Source organism: Equus caballus, chromosome 20, assembly GCF_041296265.1.
Source record: "Equus caballus isolate H_3958 breed thoroughbred chromosome 20, TB-T2T, whole genome shotgun sequence".
NCBI classification, from domain to species: domain Eukaryota; kingdom Metazoa; phylum Chordata; class Mammalia; order Perissodactyla; family Equidae; genus Equus; species Equus caballus.
Window position 1 is genome coordinate 8,591,375 of NC_091703.1, and position 23,251 is coordinate 8,614,625.

Genomic DNA, 23,251 nt, shown 5'->3' on the forward strand with positions numbered 1-23,251 from the left:
AGGTGGGAGGAAATAGTGGTTGCTCTCAGCTCTTTCTCCTACCTACACGCTCACATGGCGCCTGATGTTTCTCCGTTAGAGATTAATTTATCTGGGTGTCTTTTTCTCTGTTAGATTTTCGGTTTTCAGCCTAAAATGTTTAAGGGGACACTTTTTAAATTTTTTTTTTCAATTCCTGAATGTTTATGGTAATAGGTGAACAATTTAGATATACATAAAGAAGAATATTTAATTATCTTCCCTACTGCCCTGTTCCTCTCCTCCTTAGACATGGTCCACTGGGGCCTCTGCCCTGAGCACTCTGCTTTAGAAGGCTGAGCCTTACCAGGGGAACAAGGAGTCTCCAGGACCAAGGATATGTACCCACCCAGAGTGTGTGAGTCTCCTTCTAGACGGCACTCTAGGGCGCAGGGATACTAGAATTTCCTGCTTGAATGGCCTCAAGCCCACTTTCAACGCCAGAGTGGGCCTCCTCTGGGCCTTGTCCTCCCAAAGGCAGACTGGCTCGGGGTGAGTGCACCCCTACACTCCAGGAGCATTTGTGGGGAGCAGGCAGACTGCAGTGCCAACACATGTGTGCATGAGGTCTCTTCAGGTACACAAGGGAGCTAGCACGAAGAACAGGGGAGCAGACAAGGCCAAGCATCCATTTGTCCTCTCTCCTCGGGCCCACCAGCTCTCAATGCTAAGGGCAGGCCTGCCTCCCCAGTTCTAATCCTATCCCCCTAAGTTAACAATGTACTCAGTTTGGTATGCAACCTTCACACCTTTCTCTACAGATTCATAAACATCAGAAATATAAACACATATGGAAGGGGTTTTCTTTCTCTATCACTTTTTCATAAAAGTGATATTCCAATCTGTAATATAATATATATCATCCTCATCACCCCCTCCACATACTACGAGATCTAAATCATTCTTCTTATTAGCTTCGTGATATTATGATGAGATCATATTCAGCATTTCTTTTTCTTGTCGCCACTTCAAACAAACCTGAAATAATCTTTATACCTGTAGTCTTACATCCTGGTATTTTCATTTTGTAAGCTATATCTTGGATCTCTAGAAATAGGATTAGTGGTTCAATCATAGTCTATAAACATCACTTATTTTATAGATGTTTCCAAACGACTTTGGTAAACATTTATAGCAACTCATACCCGCATCGGCAATGCATAAGAAGCCAATTTCACCAACCCTCCCAGCTCTGGATGTTATGGATTGTTTCAAATTTTGCAAATTGAATGGCTAAAAACTGACATCTGGTTAATTTCACTTTTGTTTCCCTACCTACAGTGAGACTCAGCATCTTTTCTGACCCTCTGCCCATTTGTATTTCTTCTTCTATAAATCACCTGTTTGTATCCTTTGCTTGTTTTTCTGTTGGGATATTAGCTTTCTCAAATAAATTGTAAAAATTTATCAAGTAGTAAACTTTTGTGGTTATAAATATTATCAATCTTTTCTTCTGTCATTTATTAACTTCGTTTAAGGTATATTTTCACCCTGCAGATATTTCTAATTTTTTGGGTAGTCAAATCCATACAAATTTTTTGCTTTTAAAATGATTTCTGGGTTTCCTATCTTATTTAAAAAGGAATCTCTATCTGTCCTCCTAAGTTTTAGTCTAGTATTTTCATTGTCATGTGCATCTGCCCTCACTTTGTAATAGAGCTAATTCGGGAAACGAAGGAGCTCTCACAAAGGAGAGAGTCCCTGAATTCTGTACCCCGGTCTCTCCTTCTGCTTCTGTTTACCATTACAACTTTAACATTTTTTGTCTTCCAGCAACCTCCTCTTAAAACATAAGCAACCCTGCAGAAGTAACATCTCAAGGCCTTGTCAACAAATTAGGCTGGACTTCATTCGAGCTTTCCAAGGACAGACATCTTGGTAAAGATTAAATGCCAAAGCAGAGAGAAGGAGGAAGGAAGGGGCGATCTGAGGGTTCCATTCACTCTACTTTGATCCAAACAACAGAAATGAATTGAATGCCTCCTACAAATAAAACACTATAGTAGGACCTTTGAAGATCCAGGACTCAAGGGACAGCACAGTCCCTGTCCCCCAGGGGCTTATTGTTTTGAAAGGGGAAGTGAAGCCCACACAGAAACACTGCAGTGCAAGACAGAACCTACGAGATGTGGACCTAGGGTAGGAGTTTGCTCCCGGCTGGGTGATCAGCAAAGACTTCAAAGAGGATGAATTTGAGATGAGTTTTCAATAATGGTTAGGATTTCAACAGGTAGAAAATGAGGACTTTCAGAAGAAAATGACATAAGCAAGGACAGGAGAGTGGGAAAGGAACAGAGCATTTTTGGGTAAGCGACTTTTCCAGTCTGACAAATGAAAAGTACGTGTCGAGGAACAGCAAGAGATAAACCAGAAAGGCTGCATGAGTCCAGACCGCAGGAGGCTGAGAGCGCTGGGCTTGACTCTGCAGGCAGTGGGGACAGAGGTCAGACAGACAAGCTGGCCTACTTCACCCCTTTGCTGGAGCTGGCCCTGCCAAAAACAGGGGTGCACCAGAGGATGCCCAACTCCATTTGGTCTTCCAAATCACCTGGGATCATCTTAAAAATAATCAGAGTTATGACACTCAGAGAGTCCCATCCCAAACCTATTGAATCAAAATCCCCCAGTAATTTTGATGATATGCCAGTTGGGAAACTTATACTTCTGGCTAAATCTACCTCAAAAGAAAGTGTGAACATATTTATAGGATTCCTTAGAAATAATGTCCATTCCACCATTTCCTCTAGTCTGTCTTGTCTATGAAAGTGTGGCTAGTCAGCAACAGAGATCTGCTGCTTTGGCTGTCCAGCCTCTCTTTTCTCCGGGTGACTGTCCCCAGATCCCCCCACAGATCATCCAGTCCCGCAGGCTCAGTCCATTGGCTTCGGGGGGAGTTGACTGGCTTGGAGTGGATCACAGGACCTGGGTCTAAACCAATCAGCATATCATCTAGCCCTGGCCATATGATTGGTTCAGGGACAGGCTCAAAGACCATGAGATGCAATGAGACTTTGCCTGGGAATGCCAAGCCAAAGATCTTACCTTTTTTCTGCTGTATTGGAAACCAGGAGACCCTCACCTTGAGAGCTGTTGACAATCATCTTGCAAAGGGAGAGCCCACCGTGTATGTAGGAGGAGACCCATGAAAAGAAGAGACAACGTGGCCTGAGGTAGTGTCATCTGAGGCTTGAATAAAGTCATACCTGAAGCCATACCTGCTCTGCTCTGGACTGCTTGGTTATACCAGACAGCATATTCCCTTTTTTGCTTACGCCTGTTTAGATCAGATCTCTTGTCACTTGCAGCTGAAAGAATTATCACTGATAGGAGGTACAAAGTCCTTCTGAAAAGTAAGTACCTTCGAGTAGAAGGAAATCAAGAACCTTAGTCTTCTTCCAAGGAAGATGTCGTCAGGAGACAGAAGCAGACCACTGGCAATTTGAGTTAATTTGGAAAATTCTTTCAGAAGCTTCTAGAAATGTCAAAGAAAATGGTTTCTTTGTTAGACTAAAGAAACACTCTCCTGATGAGGTAATAATTCCATCTCCTCACTTCCTTTGTTTTTTTTTTTGGTAGGGGGGCGGTGAGGAAGATTGGTCCTGAGCTAACATCTGTTGTCAATCTTCCTCTTTTTGCTTGAGGAAGGGTTTCACTGAGCTAACATCTGTGCCAATCTTCTTCTATTTTGTACGTAGGATGCCACCACAGCATGGCTTGATAAGTGGTGTGTAGGTCCACGCCTGGGATCCAAATCCGGGAATCCCAGGCCGCCAAAGTGGAGCCCACGCAGGAACTTAACCACTATGCCACTGGGCCAGCCCCTCCTTGCTTCCTTTTGACAATGTGTTATAATGGTAAATTGTAAAAATCTCTTTATATTACCTAAGCATAAAGAGTTCTGCAAAAATCAGGAAGAATTGCACTGGGCTGGGAAGTGGGAAGTCAGCTCCTTGGTGGCCTCTGTGTGTGTGTGTCTGATTGTTTAAGTGAACACCTGTCAGACACGGAGTGTGCTAATAGGATAGAGCTTTGTTTATTTTTCCCTTTGAGACTTCAAAGCAACGAGCCAAGAAGGAACTTTTTACATTTCCGTGTCACAAGTGAGGAAAAGAGGAAGGAAGAAAGAGGAAAATGACAGAGAGAGGAGGACTCGGACGTGAGAGTCTCAGGGATCACATCTTTTGTTCTAACTTCAGACAGAGACCTTCCTCTCTCAAAAAGCCTTCTCAAAAAGACTTTCAAGTTTGTGTTTTAGTTTTAGGATTAAGAAGGTTGATGCTTTATTTTTCTGGAAAACTCACCTGCCCAGACTTGGCACTTTCTGACAAATAACCTGACGCAAACTCATGTTGTGTTGCTGTCTGGACTCTTAAAGAATGTTTTGAGTGGGGCCAGCCGTGTGGCTGAGTGGTTAAGTTCATGTGCTCCGCTTTGGTGGCCCAGGGTTTCACCGGTTTGGATCCTGGGCGTGGACATGACACCACTCATCAGGCCATGCTGAGGCAGCATCCCACATAGCACAACCAGAGGCACTAGAATCTACAGCTATGTCCTGGGGGGCTTTGGGGAGAAGAAGAAGGAAAAAAAATGAAGATTGGCAACAGATGTTAGCTCAGGTGCCCAATCTTTAAGGAAAAAAAAAATACTTTGTTGCTTTTTTTTTTTTTTTTTGAGGAAGATTAGCCCTGAGCTAACATCTGCTGCCAATCCTCCTCTTTGTGCTGAGGAAGCCTGGCCCTGAGCTCACATCTGTGCCCATCTTCCTCTACTTTGTGTGTGGGACACCTACCACAGCATGGCGTGCCAAGTTGTGCCATGTCTGCACCCAGGATCCAAACCAGCGAACCCTAGGCTGCCGAGAAGCAGAACGTGCGAACTTAACTGCTGTGCCACCGGGCTGGCCCCCAAAAAAGAATACTTTGAAAAAATCCCTTAAGGTAGTATCTGTACTGTAAGAGAATTACCAGTGACTGTTTATTCTTATTATTCCCAGGCTAATATTCAATAGCGAATTTCCCTTAATGCTCTTTGTAGCACGTGTTGTGCCTTCCTGACATCCTGGAGGACTTCCATGAGGGCCAGCCAGTGTCGCCAGGACTCAGTCCTTGACACCCTAACCGACCTTCAGGACTGAGAATCATGTTTTCAGCCTGCTGAACATTTCAAAAGCCTCTAGCTCTTCCGAGGGAGCAGAGGAAAAAGGAATTGACACCAGGACCAGAATCCAAGAGATTCTGTCAACTGCAAATCCAGTCATCTGTTCCCTGGTTCGCTCACTCAGCGAATGTTTACTGAGTGCCTCCTGGTTGCCAGCCACAGTCTAGGCACTGGAAACAGCACAGGGAACAGGCTAGTGAAGTTTCTGCCTCCAGGGAACTTCTAAATTCTAGAGGAGACTGATAGAAACAAGTGAAAAATGCATCGTTAATATAATAGGAATACGATAGAATTTTAGGCAATGATAAATACTACTGAGAAAATGAAAGCAGAGTGGGAGAGCAGGATGATGTGGTGGGTGAGTGGAATAATCAGACGAGAAGGAAGGAGCAGGCCTCGGTGGGTCCAGGGAGCAGCATCCCAGAGGAGGAAGGGCCCGAGCTGCACAGGACCAGGGTTGGAGGCTGGAGGAACTGTGAGGAAGGAGGTGAGAGCAGACAGTTGGCAGAGACAATCTGAATGAGTATACAGAGCATCATAGGCGTGGAAAGAAGTGTGGATTCCATTCTAAACGTGACCGAAAGTCGTTAGGGATTTTAAGCAGGAAGTAAAGTGATTTGAGTTTGTCAGTGCTCTCTGGGGGATGCGTGAGGAATGGGCAGTAGGAAGTGAGAGCCGAAACAAGGAAACCAGTGAGGAGCCTGTTGGGTTAGCACGGCTGGCAGGTGATGTAGCCTGGACTAGGGTGCTGGCCGTGTGGTCCTTGTTCCCGGCCATAGCTCCAGCCCTCAGGAAAAGCCTGGCCAGCCATAACAGGCATTTAGTAAGTAGTGGTTGAGCGAATGAATAAAATCCTGGCCTCAGGGAGCTTACAACTTCCCAGGTGAGGCGAATATGTAAATATGTCAGCTATGACACAAAATGATTGTGCTAAGAACAGACATTTGCTGGAGAAGTCGGGGGCAGGAGTGTCTTGGGGCAGCACACCCTCCCCGGGGTGAACAGTAGAGGTGGGGTGTGAGAGGGGAGAGAGGGAGCATCTGGTAGGAGGGAGCATCAGGGGCACCCTGGCTGGCACGTTTGCATCCGAGAGCTGACTTGTTTCCCCTTGACTAAATGATTGGGCCCTCTGCACCGAGGGGCCTAGTTCATGTTCCCTGGCTCCCTGCAGGCAGACTCATAAATTCCTTTCCCTTCCCCTCGCTGCTGGCTGTGCTTGAGGAGGGGCTGGGCCGGTCCCCTCCACACCCTCAGCCTATCCGTCCGGAAGTACTGAGTCAACAGCCATTCCCAGAACCCACCTTACTTTCTTCCCACACCTGCAGCGCGGACTGTTCCAGGAATGAGGCGGGGCAGGGAGAGAGCAAGGTGAGTGTCGGGGGGCGAGTCACACGTTAGGATCTCCAGATGGGCGCTCTCAGACTGGCCGAGATGCAAGTCTCCCAAGAAATCGCTCACACAGAGCGCCCAGTCCCCAGGCCAGAGGTTCTGATTGCGAATGTCTGAGGTGGAGCCGAGAATTTGCATTTCTCACAGGCTCAGCCTCCCGGGCCCTCTGCTCTATATGAAGCCAGGCTGAGGTTGGCAGGGAGAGACAATAAATATAGCCACGACTTACTGACTGCCAGACTCTGGGCTGAGGGCATTATGTACATAATCTCTTTTAATCCTCACCCAGCCCTGTGAGCTGGCACCATTATTACGCCTATTTAACAGATGAGTTTAGAAAGAGTGGAGAACTTGCCCAAGGTCTCAGAGCTTACAAATGAGATTTGCACTCAACTGTCTGCCTCCAATACCCGAACTATTAAGAGGAATCTCCAGGGAATAAATGTTGATAGGCTGACTAGGACACGTTAGGAGTTGACATCTAGAGAAAAGGTCAAGAAATGAAAAATACACCCACATGTCCAAATGTTTCCCAGTAAAGTGAAGGGTGTAGGTGCAGGTGTAAGTGGACCCAGCAGAATCTCAGGAACGCCTCAACATCCAGACCAATCAAGATGAAAAATAGTTGTGATGAAAGAAAAAAGAAAGTGTGACACACATTGCCCTCTCTACTTTGTATTTATCTAAAATGTCTACATTTAAAATTAAAATTCCCCCAGATTAAAATTTTCCTCTTTTGTCTCTGATGTTCTCTCACCCCACAGAACCCAGGGGCTCCCAGTGGTGTTCTCAAAATATATAGTAAATAATTTGTCTAAACCCTTTGTCCTTTTTTTTTAATTCATGAAGCATAATAGACAAGGATGTGTTATGAGTTAACTCAAATTACTACACAACTGCACAAGCTAAGCAGGACAGAGTGGAAGCTCGACTGGAGAGTCATGGAATGATCTGGTATGAACGGCCTCTCCGTGTTGGACAGGAGAAAATGGTGAGCTGAACTCTCCGTGCTGGATACCCCGCACACTGAAAATGAAATTCTCTATGGAATGAAATGAAATGAAAATGAAAATACTTTAAGTATTTATAACCAGTGCCACTCAAGTAAAAGCAACGATTTGGCTTAAATCTTTCACAAAAGGAAACTCAAGTGGGAGAAGATACTGACCCAAACTCCTCTCTTTTCCAGGGAGAAAGCCCCTTGAATTTTACACAGTGTTCGGCGTTAGCTTGCTTTCTCATCCCTAGTGTTGATGTCCTCATTTTTGTGGATTGGAAATCAGACCCAAAAGACCATCGAATGTAGTGAAATAATACAGTGTCTGGATTAATGACTCCAAAATGAGACCCAAGAGGGACCTTCTATTTTCCCCCAGGCTGCACTAACTCTTAGCTTAGGAATCCTCCAGACACCTGTCAACATAATCCTGTGTGCTTCTGCTGACACACCTCGCACAGGAGCTCCGAGGGTCATTCCACCCGCAGCTCCCAGGGGGAGGGACAGCCCGGAAACTGATCGGCTGGAATTCGTGTTCCAGCTCAGTCCTTGTGCGAGAAAAGGGGTCCTTGGCTACAATAGCGAGTCTTTCTGTGTGTTTGTCTTAGTTTTACTTTTTAACGTGTTTCCTAAATCTGGTGCGCTCCCTGCTCAGGGGTTCAGGGACATTATATTCAGGGATTTCTACTTTTCTCATAAAATCTGAATAACAATGTTCTAATCTGCCCTCACTCTCCCAGAGCCTGCAGACTCGTTCAGTCCCCAGGACTCCCAGCTGCACAGACACTGCATTTTCACAAGTGGTGTTTTTTCTCAGCTCTTCCTCTAAGTGGCAGAAAAAACACTAAAACTCAGATTTCCTGCTTCTAGAGCAGGGCCTCTCTCCACGCATTCAGTATCCGTCTACGTTCACTCTGGAATTATTTGACTAGACTCCACACTGTGGACAACCGGTTTCCACAATCCCAACTCCTGACATTTGCGCCCATTGTTACCTAAAGTTTTACCTTTGGGGGGAAAACATCCCAACTTCCCAACAAAGAGCCCTAGGTTGATAAACTCTTTAAGGCTCCTTTGTATATAGTATTTTGTGTCTATCCTAAACATTAAAAGAGTTTATATCTTCAAGTTTCCACGGAAAGTTGGAGGTGGAAAAGAGTTCTGAGGGGCGAACACAGCCCTGTGAACACATAATCAAGTCGTGTATGTGATTTTCGTCTCTAGTAGCCACATTAAAAGTAAAAAGAAACAGGTGAAATTCATTTTAGTAATATATTTTGTTTAGCCCAATGTAACCAAAATATTATCATTTGAACATCTAGTCAATATTTAAAATAACTAATGAGATATTTTCCATTCTTCTTTCATGCTCAATCCTCAAAATCCAACAAGTTTGTGACCATGACAGTCCATCTCAATTTGGATTCGGCTCATTTCAGTGCTCAAGAACCACACGTGCCAGTGGCTGCAGTGTCTAACCCATCACAGAACAGCTGGAAGAATCTTTGAGGACCCCTGCTCCTCGGCAGGCAATAACATCTTCTTCCTCGACGGCAGACCACTGGCTCTCCAACTCTCCCACTACCTTATCTAATAGGCACTGGATGCCATGAAAGAATGAATAAATGAATGAATTTATTTCTAATTTACTATCATGCCCCTTAAATCATCCCATCTAAGACTGTCATTTAAACATTAAGGCCTGCCAACAGCAACATGCAATTTTATTGAAATCTGAAAATAAACTTTTTTTTTAAGGCATCTTTAGAAGGTATAGGGGTTTAATTTGGCAGAAATTTCCGTATAACCTTGGTAATGCAGGAGCTCACCAAAAGCCGGTACGGTGCTGTAAACCTGTCACACGTTGACTTCAGAAAGTAAATGTGTCACTAAGCGCCCACAGCCAAAGCCAAGCTGCCCTGTAACGTTCTGGACAGAGGCCCGAACTCCAGAAGGTACTCAAGTGGCCCATCCCTTTCAGCGGGCTGGGAGGGAGCCGTGAAGGCGCTGTCACTCCCACCCTTAGATCCAGGCACTTGGGCTTCCTCTTCACCGTGCAGCCACGGGTGGCCCTGGACAGGGGTGGCCTCCACCCAGCACGGATGTCTCCTCCAGCCGGGCCTCCCACCCACCTCTGAGGCCCCAAGTGCACGCTGTGCTCCTGGAGAAGCCGGTGGCTCCCCGAGGATGCACGGCCTCCCTTCCCTCCAGCTTTGCCGCAGCTCCGCTCCCAGCCTCCAGGACCATTTTCTCAGCACGAGGCCTTGCTGTTGAAACCATCAACTCCAAGCCCCCGTGGCGTTTCTCTGTGAGCAGTGCTGTCTTGGGGACGGCTGCCAGGATTCCTTTCTTGCTTGCTTGCTTGCTTTTTCTTTCTTTCTTCTTCTTCTTTTTTTTTTTTTTAACATAATGACGTCCTGACCCTCTCCTAACGGCCGAGCTGGATAATTGCCCCGCTGCACCCGTTTTCTGCCTCGGTTCTGACTCACACTCATCACGCTGTACTTTGAACTCAGCCTTGGTTATCTGCTGCCTTAATCACTGAAAACAATCCAGCCCCCGGCCCATCGGGACAGCTACCATCACCTCTCTAAAATTAGCCATCGGGGCTGCCAGGCTTTCATCCTCCCACCCAGCCCAACTGTCCAAGCACAACCTAGGGGGAGCGCAGAGGTCCAGTTCACTCGCTCACTCACTCTTTCATTCTAAACCGCCCCCATGGGCTTCTAATGCAGAAAAGCTTCCAGAGAAGTTCACAGCACTTGAGGATGAGGCGAGATAAATGCCAAGCTGGGAGACATTCCCTCTGACCTCTGCTGTCCAGCTTTGGGAGCAGGGAGGCTGGGAGATTTTGAGGTCATCCACTCATTCACGCAGTGCTTATGTGTCAGACAATAAACAAGAGAAATCAGTAAGGAGGTTAGATAGCAATGAGTGCCGAGGAGAGAATAAATCAGAGAAGGAAGATATGAATGTATTATCTAAGAGTAAATTCTCACAGTAAGAGTTAGAAAGATATCTTTCTCACAATAGGAACTATGAAATACAGTTCGAACAAACAGAACTTGCCTGCAAAAAGGCTGCCTATCTTGGCAGGTGCTTACAGGCAGAGAGATGTGGCTCAGATAGAATTCTCTAAACTGGGCTTCAATTTCCTCATCTGTGAAATGGGGGGAGCTCAAAATTAATAGTTCAGATCTTCTAAGAAGCAGGTACTGAGAGAGGATGGGCATGCAAGCGCAGTTTGTAGGGAAAACATTTGGGAGAGAAAAAAGAAGCATGAACCAGAGTAGTAGGCCTGACCTTCCGCAGGAGAGAAAGGAGGGAGGAAGCCTGACACTGCCGCGTACTTCCCGCCAAGCCAGGGGAGCCCTGAAGCCACAGTTGCTGGCCCGTATCTGGGGAACAGGCCTCCCAGAGCTCTGTGGTGGATCTCAGGCTCTGCACAGCCAGGGCAGGCCAATGACACCTCCTGCTGTGGGAGATGTGACAGGAACATTTTCTTGGGCCCCATGTCCACCCCTTCTGCCCTGTGTTGGTTTGGTACACCTGCTGCAACAAATACCACAGACTGGGGGGCTGAAACAACAGAAATGTATTGTCTCCCAGTTCTGGAGGCTGAAAGTCAGAGATGCAGGTGTCGCCAGGGCTGGGCTCCTGAGGCCTCTCTCCTCTCTCCTGGGTTTGTAGATGGCCGTCTTCTCCCTGTGTCCTCACTGCTCATCCCTCTGTGTGTGTCTGAGTCCTAATCGCCTCTTCTTTTAAGGACACCGGTCACATCGGATTAGGGCCCATCCTCATGACCTCATCTTAACTACCTCTGTAAAGACCCTATCTCCAAATATAGTCACAGTCTGAGGCACTCAGGGTTTGGACTTCAACATATGACTTTTAGGGGAACATAATTCAATCCAAAACCTGCCACGTATCTGCCTCTCCCCACAGTTTCAGGTAGCAGTCCCTTCATGGCCCCATATGTCTCTCTTCCTCAAGAGAAACTCAGAAGAAACTTAGCAGGGCCAAGTGCAGCCCCCAAAGCAGCAGCTGATCTCAGGGCCAAATTCAGTTTCATCCTCTCCCTCCTCCAACATCCAGTCTGATTTCCCCTCGCTTTTCTCTCTGGTCTTGGCAGATCCTGGTGGCTTACCTGGTGATGGGACCCAGACCTCATTCCTGAAGGGTCCTGACTCCCTTCTCAGTTCGGATTCTCAGTTCACAGTAGCTACGGGGCAGGAAGTACCAAGATGCACCCAAGGGGATCTCTGAGTTTTACAAAAAATCCTCCTGCCTATTGTGTAAAAGGAGCCCTTCATCCTCCTGCCAGGATGGTGGCTCTTATTTTCACCTGCTGGTCCCTGGATATAAGTTCAAGGGGCCCTGGTGGCAGCCATAACTTACACAGTCATGCGTCACTTAACAATGAGGGCAACGTTCTGAGAAATGCATCATTAGGTGATTTTGTTGTCGTATGAACATCATAGAGGGCACTTACACAAACCCAGATGGTACTGCCGACTACACACCTGGGCTACATGGTGGTAATCATGCAGGACCACCGTGGTATATGCGGCCCGTCCTTGACTGAACCATCGTTATGTGGCGCAGAACTGTAGTTCAATGGTTCCCTTGCCATCACCAGGACCTACAGCCCTGGAGACAGCCGACAATTCCAGGGACAGGAAGCACAAAGTCTCCAGTGTGTCACTGGAGGGATGGCAAGGCAGCTCCTGCTTCCATCCCGTGGTTCCTGGATCCACGGCTCAGGGTCCCAGGTTTTGCCCACCGGGGCCCTGAGCCTCACATGTGCTGAGCATTCCAACAACTCCGGAGCTCGGTGACTTGAACGACGAAACCTGCCCTCGGCCACTCAGCTGGGTCTGCTCTCTGCTGTGGGGAATCCTTGACTGGGAGCAGCCTGGGAAGCATGGCCTCAACAAGGTCACTGTGGTGGATTTCAGAGTGCCACAGTGGGGACGTCCGGCAGGCACGCGTCTTGCCATCAGAGATCTGTAATCACGGCTGCCCCGCAAAACCTCTGCAGCTGCGCCCTCATTCCCATTCCTGCAGGGGTAAGGGCTTTGGAGAGCATGCTCTGGGGTCAAATGCCTCACTGACTGCACCTGGCGTTTCTGTTCCCTCCTGTACGGTAAGGTATTGTGCTACGTCATACTTTCTGTCATCAGCTTCCTCCTCTGTGGCACCTACTTCATCAGGCTGGTCCAAGGATTATAGGATCTGATGCGTGACTTTCAAAAAGTCTGTTTAAATGCTGGTGGAACTCTCACGACGATTCTAAAATTCATATGGAAGAATAAATTTTCAACAGTTGCTAAGATGTTGTTGAAAAAGATTAGTATGTGATGGGATCTTGGCCTGCTGTGTATGAAAACTTACTATAGTGTGGTACCATCAAAACAATATGGCTCGCCGCACCGTCCCGCATCCACAGCAGGTCTCCCAGGTGAACAGCCTCTGGCGTGTCGGAGAGGGAAGTGCGCAAGCCGGATGCGTCACCTCTGGTTAAAGACTGGCTCTGAGGGCTGGGTCAGCCGGGCTGGGGCGAGAAGCAGTGCTGCAGTAAAATATGTTTATATATGACTCTAGCAGAGTGAGAAGAAATGGATTAATGGAACAAAAAGACAACCCAGAAATAAACCTATATATATATGTATATGTAAGAATTTAATATAGAATAAGGTTCCATTTCAATTGACTGAAGAAAGGTTAAATGACTCAATAAATAGAGATAACCGAAGGGGAGATCAGAACCCTACTGCATTCCGCGTATCGCTAAGAGAAATTGAAGTGTGCTAGGTAATAGGGCCAGGAGTAGGGTGAGACAAGAGAGGTGCCTTGAGTGCAGACTTCAAGGAGGCATTCCTCTTCCAGGTCAAGCAGGTGCCTGGGCGTGCCTGAGACGCCTCACCTGCCTCATCCCAGCCCTGAAGGAAAGAGACCTGTCAAAGGCTTTCACCACAACACTGCTGGTAATAGGGGGTGCTTGGGGACCACCTAACGTCCATCACTAGGAAAATGGGTGAGAACATTATGGTAAATTCGTACCATGGAGGCCATTAAAAGGGATGAAGCAAACATGGAAATATGGCCATCATATCTTAAGTGAAAAGGTGAATTGTAGAGCCATGTCTAGCATGATTTATGCTGTGCACATGTGTGCATGCTTATAGAAGTTCTTGGAAATACCCACCAGACAGTTACTCGTGCCTACTTTTAGGGAGCGGGCTGGGATGAGGTGAGAGACTGATTTTTTCTTCACCCCATAACTTTGTCAGTGGTGGGATTTTGAGTCATTTGTTCTTTTTTGCTTTTCATTATGTGGAATTTTTCAGGGGGGAAGAAAGGCAAATCCCCCTCAGAGAAACTGCAGTTCAGCAGCCTGGGGGATGTCTTGGGTCGTAAGACAGCTCCAGGGCAAGGCTGGTGGGTGAGGGTGCGATGGTTCTGCGTGATAGAATGGGAAGACTTTGGAGTCCTAGAGCGTGGGCAGGGGGCCCAGAAGTGAAGAGCAGCAGAGGGAGAGAGGGGACCAGCATAAGGAAGGAGGCCCCAGCTCCTGAAGAGGAGACAGTCCTCCCGTCCGCGACGGCTGAGGAACTTGAGAGAAACTGACACTTCCTTTTAGGTTCTCTCGTGTGCTGTACAGTGATGCCTCTCCCACCCCACAGTCAGCCCCAGATCATCTGTTCAACTCTACCACGTACAAGACGAAAAGGACTCTGGGGTTGATGCTACACAGAAAGAAGAGAACAGACGCGGGGTGAAATGTGAGATTAAGAACTGAGCAGATTTTTTTTCAACAGAGCAAAAGTAACCAGGACCGTTATCAAAAAAACACAGTAACAAGTGTTGGCGAGGATGTGGAGAGATCGCAACCCTCATTCGTTGCTGGTGGGAAGGTAAAAGGGTGCAGATGCTTTAGAAATCAGTCTGGCTGCTCCTCAAAAGATTAAACCATCTGATTCAACAATTCCATTCCTAGGTGGAGTGGAAATTAATAAAACCCAAAATAAATGAAAACATATGTCCACACAAAAACTTGTACACAAATGCTCATAGCAGCTTTATTCACAATAGCCAAAATGTGGAAACAACCCAAACGTCCATCTACTGAAGAATGGATAAATAAAATGTGCTACATCCACGTGATGGACTATTTGGGGGAAAAAAAAAGAAGTAAAAAAGAAAAAGAAAAGAAATTGATACATACGACAACATGGATGAACCTTGAAAACCTTGTTAAATGAAAGAAATTAGTGACAAAAGACCACACGTTACATGACTCTGTTTATATGAAATGTCCAGAGCAGATGAATCTAAGGAGACAGAAAGTAATTGGTGGCTGCCGGAGGCAGGGGGAGACAGAACGGGCGTGCCTGCTGAGGGCTGTGGGGTTTCTTTTTAGGGTGATGAAAATGCTCTAAAGTTGACTGTGGTGATAGTTGCACAACTGTGTGAAGACACTAAAAACCATTGAATTGTACACTTGAAATGACTGAATTCTGTGGTATATGAATTACAAAAGTAACCAGAAGAGATGTCAGCCCCTCCCTGTCCCCAATATCCTAAGTGAGGGGTGGAGCAGTGCACCCAGGGGCACACAGCACTGCCCACAGAGAGAGGAGCCAAACTAAAGTAACTGCGAGGTAAACATCAAAGTACAACCTGTGGAGATGGAGAGCTTGAGCCACCAGGCAGCTGACACCAAGGACACATGGAAATGGGAAACGTTCAGCCCAGGGACTGACGTGCAGGAAGGACTCAATAACTGATAACTCTTGTTAAATGTCTTATTATTATCTTATTCTATGTCATCCTTACTCATACTCTTTCCATCTTTCTAGCTCACTTTGACTGTAACACATTCCTCTAGAGGCCCACTATGGAAATTGCCCCCCCCTTTTTTTTTGGTGAGGAAAATTGGCCCTGAGCTAACATCTGTGCCCATCTTCCTCTATTTTGTACATAGGATGCTGCCACAGCATGGCTTGATGAGTGGTGTGTAGGTCTTCACCCAGGATCCAAACCTGCTAACCCTGGGCCACTGAAGTGGAATATAAGAACTTAACAACTATGCCACTAGGCCAGTCCCAGAAAATTTTTGAATAGGCTTTTAGCTGTACTTATGATATGAAAAAATTTGTATTTTGTTAAAGGAGTTTTGAAAGCATCAGGAAATGCCTCATTGGATGTGGTGGGGGATGGGCAAGGCATGTTCTCTTTCCCCAGCAGAATCACAATGGCCCTAAAGCAGGGCTTGCCATTTGGGCTGGATGACTCTCTGTTATGGGGGCTGTCCTGTGCATTGTAGGATGCACACCTGGTCTCTACCTGCTGGATGCTAGCAGCACCCCCACCAAGTCGTGGCATCAAAAATGTCTCCAGACATTGCCAAATGTCCCCTGAGGGGAAAAATCACACAAACACACACACACACACACACACACTTATCCATAACCAAGCCCTAAAGGAAGAGATGTGTGATAGTGAACTTTGAACTGTCTTTAACCCCAGAAAGAAGTGGAAGGTCCTCCGGTAGGTCCTGGGCTTACAGAGGCCCCGTCTATGTTTGTCTGTCCTGTTACACAACTCTCTACTCCCTGGTCTAGACCCATTCCTAATCTCCCCCTCTGTACCACCCCTTATATCTGCCCCTCTCCTAAACACCCCTAAACAAGCCTACGACCTCCAGCTTTGATGCTCAGACCTTTTGTCATCCATCCCCATCGTTAGACCCCTGAGACCCCCACAAAGTTTCCGGTTTGTGTGCGCTTGGGGAGTGGAGGAGAGATTAATGGACAGGAGCCTGCCAGGGGGCGTATTCGGACAGAGCCAAGGAAGGGGAGAGAGGAGGGAACCGCCATTTATCGAGCAGCTAGCTCATGTGTCAGGCTCCTGCATCAGTGTCTTATGCATTATTTCATTGATTTTTCACAATAACCTTGGGTATAGATTTTGCCTTTTTAACAAATGAGAAATTGAGATACAGGGAGGTTGTGGTAGAGCACTTGAAAATGCGGCTGCCAAAAATTCCTCTCCTCCCCGATGTCCTCCCTCCAGAGATGGGGTCAATTTCTCCCGCTTTGAATCTGGGCTGGCTTGGGACATGCTCTGAGCAAACACTGCAGCAGAAGCCGCCCTCGGGGGCTTCCGAGCCCAAGTATCAAGTGACCTGCAGTTTCTGCTCCTCCCTCATGGAACCCTGAGGCCACCAGGCTGTGAGGAAGCCCAGGCTAGCTACATAACTAGGCCACACGTAGGAAAACCAAGCCCACAGTCAACAGCTCCCTCCCAGCCACTAACTGAATGCAGTAACACAAGTGGGCGCAGGCAAGACCATCAGGAAAGTCAGTCCACCCACAGAAGCATGAGAAATGGTACATTTTTGTTTGTTTTAAACCTCTAAGTTTGGGGGTAGTTTGTTATGCAGCAATGGATAACTGATACAGGAATTAACTGATACAAGGAATTACCTTGCTCAAGATTATGCAGCCATAAGCACAGAGGAACCAGAATTTAAACATAAGCTTGTTTATATGAAAGCCTCTGCACTCCCATGAAGCTACATGAATTTGTCCTCCAAAATGTGGGACCACCTACTGGGCTGAGGTGAAATGGTGTGTGAGGGTCAACTGAACAGAAAAGATATCAAAAAAACCCACAGTTGACAATGGCTATACCTTCTAGTAAAAAAAAGCAAGAAAAGGATAAGTAGAGACAAGGTGTGACTATGGAAAAGTTATACTCATTAGCTCCATTTACGAAACTGTTTACATTTATGCTTAATCAATATACAGCATATATTGTTTAAATATAATTATGGTGTGGCAGTAAATTCTAACTATGTGCATGTCTATTGCCTAGTTAGCAACTCTCACCCTTTAAAAGGAAGAGGAAAAGTTGGGTAATAGATTAATCATATGTATGTGCGCCTCATGTTTTTAGCACCTGACGGCACAATCAGAATGCTAATTTCCTGTCTTCCCTAATCACTGTCCCCACAGCAAGGGGCAGCCAGGCTCTCTAATTATCAACCTGTTGGGACCTCTCCACAGCAGACCTCCAAGGAACGTTCAGGCATCCTCCATTCAAGACAATATGGAAGCCTCGGCCTGATTCAGTCCCTGAGGTAGAGTTTGAATAGAGAGCAAATGAAGAGAGAGATCAGGCCATTCCCCCACCCTCAGGTCTCCTCACTTACTACGTGATCAAACTTTCGTGGATAAAATCATTTAATCCCATTAGTGGTGTGACAATAAATGGTAAATGCTCAATAACTGGCTCTCTTGGAGGAAAAAAACCCTGATGTGTAGCATTTGCCAGTTTCTGTGGTGCAAATACTCCCACCATGGCCAATTTCAAGCTACTGAAATGACATTCACCAGCATGCAAAGTTCATTAAAACTTAACAATCAGGGGGCCAGCCTGCTGGCTTAGTGGTTAAGTTTGTGTGCTCTGCTTAAGCAGCCCAGGGTTTGCAGGTTCAGATCCCAGGCACAGACCTACACACCACTCCTCAAGCCATGCTGTGGCAGTGTCCCACATACAAACAATAGAGGAAGATTGGCACAGGTGTTAGCTCAAGGCCAATCTTCCTCACCAAAAAAGAAAAGAAAAGAAAAGAAAACTTTAACAATAGGCTCTTACCTATACGACCAGCCCCAGCTCACTCACTGACACCCTATCTACCATGTGCACAATAATATATCCATTAGGATTATGTTCAGCTGCAAGTACAGAAAACCCTAAGAGACAGTGGCTTAAACAAGAAGTTTATTTCTTCTCCCTTGTATAAATGAAGTCCAGAGATAAACAGTCCAGGGCTACCATGGCAGGCCCATACGACGATCAAGAGCTGAGCTCCTCTGGCTGTGGGTTCTGCCATTCCTGGGAGACGGCCCTCATCTTTATGGTTGGAGACGGCTGCCTTCCTATCCAAGTCTGAGTGAGCAAAATGGAAGAAGTTGCAGAACTATATGCCTTCTCTTTCTTAAGGGGGTTTCCCAGAAATTTCACCAAAGATTTTGTGATGTCTCGGAGTCCAAAACATAGTCCCAAGGTTATATGTAGCTGCAGGGAATTCTGGGAAATGTAGTTTTTTAGCTCTGTGCCCAGGTGAAAGCCAGCGTTCTGCTCTGTGAAGGCAGGAGAATGTTGCAGTAGGAAACGGGCTCTCTCGGCCACCGCAGCGACCATAAGCACAGCTGCCGGTACTGCTGTGGCCAGGCCTGCAGCAAGCTCTTGATGCGTCTTATTCCACTTTTTGGCCACAGTTCTCAAAGTGCAGTGGTACCTGAGAAAATCTCAAGTGAATACAGATGAGCGTCTTTTACAATTTTTGAGAGTTATATATTTATTTTAATGTACAAAAAAAGAAAGAAAGAGTACATCAAATCTGTCATTTCACAGATGTCTTTGCTTAGGCCTAAGGTAAGGTAGATAATGCCAATTTAAGTTTTAAAAGTTATTAAATTCCAGAAAAACATGAAGTAAATAACAGTATAAGTGATAGAAGGATGTGGGAAAACTTATTAAGGTGATGCCTGGATCCTGAGGTGTGGGAAACGCGGGGGCCGCTGTCACAGCCTCACTGTCCAGAGGAGGAAGCAGCAACAGGGAGCAGACGCAGCTCGCCCGGGCTCTCACTCAGTGACATCGGTCGGCTTGGTGACTGGTTCTTGAACAGTGATTAACGTCCCCAACGTTAAGTTTGGGAATAGTCGTGATGCAGGTTCCAGTACTTTGGTAAAATCCTTTTCTATACACATATAAGTTTTAATTATAATCCTTCTCATATAAATATAAACATAACGTTTAATTTATATAAATACAATTAAAGGCCCAATTTACTAGCTAATCCTTTTTGGAGGGCTCTGCGGGGCGTCTCTGGAGAACCCAGTGTCTCTACAGACAATACCTAACAGAAGCCGCCAGTTCACAGAGGCCTCCTGGTGTCCTTCAGGGCTGGGTTCCACAACAAACAATGGTTATAGTTAGTAAGCATTTCTTAAAAACTAGAACAAATTCTCGGAAGTGGAGGATAAACCAGGGGAACTTGGTACATTAGTAACACGGCCAATATAACGTAACATGGGTCCAAGGGGGAAAACGTAAGTTATTGTAGAGTAAATAAGGTGTTCTCATGTAACTTCATCTGGAAGTAGAGACTGACAAACAGACTAGGAAAATTTGTGCCAAATATATGCAAATTTATGGCCAAATATATGCAAACTCGTCTTTAAAGCCAAGACCTCTGGAAACAAATACACATACATGTATGTGCATATTTTCTTTTTTAACTAGACTGTAATTCTGTCATATGTCCCAGTCTTTCCATACGTGGCCTTGCCAGCACATTCTTCATAGAGAGCTAAAGGCAATTCAAACATCTACAAGAGCAGCATCTGAAGTCAGTGACAGGATTTGAGTGACCAAAAGACCACGCACTGCTGGAGGTTGCAGAAACTGTGCCCAGCCCGTGGCAGTGAGGCGTCTGCATTCAGAGACAGTAACAGAGCAAGGCCACGGAATCAGCGCTGTCTGAGGAGCTTCTCTGGAAGGAGATAGATGCCTTCTCTCGGTCCAGTCTTGTTTGTGTACCATTCTGCTTGGAGGAGAGAGAGGGATGAGATAAGGAGTCAAGGTCCCGTGGCCTCTAAGAGTTGGCTGAAGCCTCAGATCAATCTGTTTTTCACTGGTGGGTGAATGAACCTAGGACTGACGTACTAACAGGGTGTGGGGGGGCTAGAGGGTTGGTGACATAGGAGGGGGCCAGTTTAAGGGTGGGACGGAGGTAGAAGGGAATATTTCTGTTTCTAGTTAACACTTTGTGTCTACTATATCATTATAGAAAAAAAAAAAAGCAAACTTAAAACAGCCTAAACTAATTATGAGTGGGGAATATGTAAAATGATATGATGCTGCTTGGTCTCTGGTTAGTGCCCTGCTGTATTCCTACATGTGATACGTTATAAATAAAGCCCAAACCAAACCATAGAACTTGAAGAAAAAATGGGGAGGAGAAAAGCTGTTGTTCATCTCTAAACCCACCCTTGTGCACATGCAAAACAGATGAGCTAAGAAAGACTCAACTCAAAATCCTCTCTTCATAATGTAAATCTAAGAATGGTTTCCAGATGGAATCTAAGATACACAGCTTATCATTATATTAAGGAGCAGGCCCACTTTTGACCACATCCAAATGAACCACTGATCCACAAGTCTATGCATGGACAAGTTTGGCTTTTTCAGTTTGCCTGGAACGTTCCTGGACGTGCCACTGTGGTTCCTGGGCTCTCCCTGGGCTGGTCGCTGAAATTACGTTGACCAACTTGGAACCAAGCAATGTTTCAGGCTCAGGACAATCCCTAACCTTTTCCTGCCTCATGGTAGCATCACTCTTGTCCACCTTCTGCATTTTATTTTCCCCAGGCTTGCCAAGTGGGACAGGAAATTACATCAAAACGTCATGATAGCAACTCTAAAATGTTAGGTTTCCTCCTTTACTTTTCAACCCTGAAACTGCAGAAAACTATAAGTTGTGGTCACCTAGGCTAGTAAGTAGAGCTGGAAATTTAAGAGAGGTTGAGCATTGGAGAGTACGTAAAGATTTTGCTGCAAGTGACAGAAAGTCCAAAATGACAGTGGCTCAAACAACATAGGAGTTTATTGATCTCTCCTGTGAAACCACACTGGAGATACAGTCTACGGCACACAGAGAGGCTCATAAAGCTGCTGGGGATTCAGGATCCTTCCATCTTGCTGCTCCAACATTCTCAGCACATGGCTTCCAAAGCCTGTCCAGGATAGCTGCTTGAGTTCTAGACATCACATCCACACTCCAGCCAACGAGTGTGGTAGATTGTTTTTGATAACAGTCCGCAATGAATCACACCTCCCATATCCACACACCATTGCAATATCAAGGACCCTGACTCTCCTTCCATCAAGACATGCGGTCTGTTTCTCCAAACTTGAATTCAGGGTGACCAATACAATTTGGCAGAAGTGACATTGTATGAATTCCAGAGCCTGGGCCTTAAGGCGTTTTGAAGCTTCTTTTCTCACTCTCTTGAAACCCTGAGGCCACCATGTTGTGAAAAAGCCCACCTAGCCAGTGGGAGAATGAGACACCTTATGGAGAAGAACTGAGGAGCCCCAGCTGCCAGATATGACAATGAGGCCATCTTAGATTATATGGCCCTCACTGGGACATCAGGGAAGAACAACAAAAAAACTTCCCTGATTGCCAGCCCATAGAATCACAAAAAGTAATAAATCAGAGTGGTTTTAGCCACTTGTTTTCTAAGTGGATTGGTACACAGCAGTAGATAACTGAATGAACAGTACGCAGGAGACACGAAGGAGAGACAAAAAGTGCGTGCAGTGCCACCTTGCCACCTTTGATGGAACCTTCATGAGCTTCCGGGCAACACTGCTGTTTACGTCTCTGTGGTCACAATCAGCTGCAAGGGAGGCTGGGAAGTATGGTCTTTATTTGGGCAGCCTGGTGCCCAGCTCTCAACAGGGGCATGGGTCCCTGAGGAAGGACTGACATCTGGGTCAACAACTAGCACTGAGAGGGAGGGAAGGCTAGGAAACAACCAACGCGCAGCGCTTTCCCAGGAATATCTCAGATGTTTAAAGTTAGAAAGATAGCTTTAGCATTCTTCTTCCTTCTAAACTTAAATTCTCCCCAGCTCAGAATAAGAGAAGGTAAATGAAAACAGCTTCCATAAATATGCTACACCTCTGAGACAAAGAGGAACTCACATTCTCCAGCCCAAGGGAGGGAGGAAAACGTAACTGACTGTGAAGGTTAAGGTCACAGACACTGGGACCAGCTATCCTCAGTCTGTGGTGGAAAGCGAACAGGCACTTACATTACTCATAAGGAAACATTTCTTGTACTCTAGGCTGTTAGACTCCGGAATGGGTCAACAAGTGATATTATTAGAATTTTTCTCCTGCTTTTTAAAATACAGATGAATTCTCAACTGTCTTTGAAACTCTGAATTTCATTCCACCAGATGCATGAGAGAATGAACTGAAGAATTCTAGAATTCTCTTCAAGTCCTTTACTTCCAGGAAATAGAAAAATCTGTTTGCTGTTTGTTTGAGCAGCTCTACCACCTGCCCAGCACAATGATGGGCCCTCCAGAGGAAGAGAAAAAAAGGATATGCCTCTGCACTCAGTGAGCTTACCATGCACGTAGAGAAGCAGTTTCTATGGCCTCTCAGTACACAATTGCGAAGGAGCTTCCCAGGCGTGATCATAGGTGAAGTTTTCTCATTTTACAAGAAATGTCTTCCCTCTGAACAGTCCCTCCAATAACCTGCAAGATCCCCTAACTTACAGGGCACCCCCTAACTTTGGGGGCATGAAGACTTTCCACGGGGTACAACTTGGATGGTCTCAGGAGAATCAACTTCCAGATCCTCATTCTCCACATATGCTCCTTCCTAAGGTGGTTGGACTGAGAAGCTGCTGGAGTTCACAGTAACCTTTCTCCCACTTGATAAAAGAAAGGCAAGTGCTTCTGCTCTCTCACATCTTACCATGGCTCATTATGCTGAGACCGGAGAACTCCAGGGCAGCCAACGAACGAGAAGCCTCCTCTGAAGAATAATAAAGGCCCCACTAACTTGCAGGGCGTTCAGGATTTCCCTGGC

General features: G+C 46.1%; 1 long non-coding RNA gene across 1 annotated transcript in view; it reads right to left on the reverse strand.

Moving 5' to 3' along the window:
* The window catches only part of LOC138919343 (uncharacterized), a 34,553-nt gene extending 27,918 nt beyond the window's left edge, over positions 1–6,635 (reverse strand). The window contains exons 1-2 of the long non-coding RNA XR_011429471.1: positions 6,477–6,635; positions 3,377–3,490 (exon numbers count right to left, since the gene is read on the reverse strand). This is a non-coding gene — a long non-coding RNA (uncharacterized lncRNA). The remainder of the gene's footprint in view (positions 1–3,376; positions 3,491–6,476) is intronic.
* Positions 6,636–23,251: the final 16,616 nt, after the last annotated feature.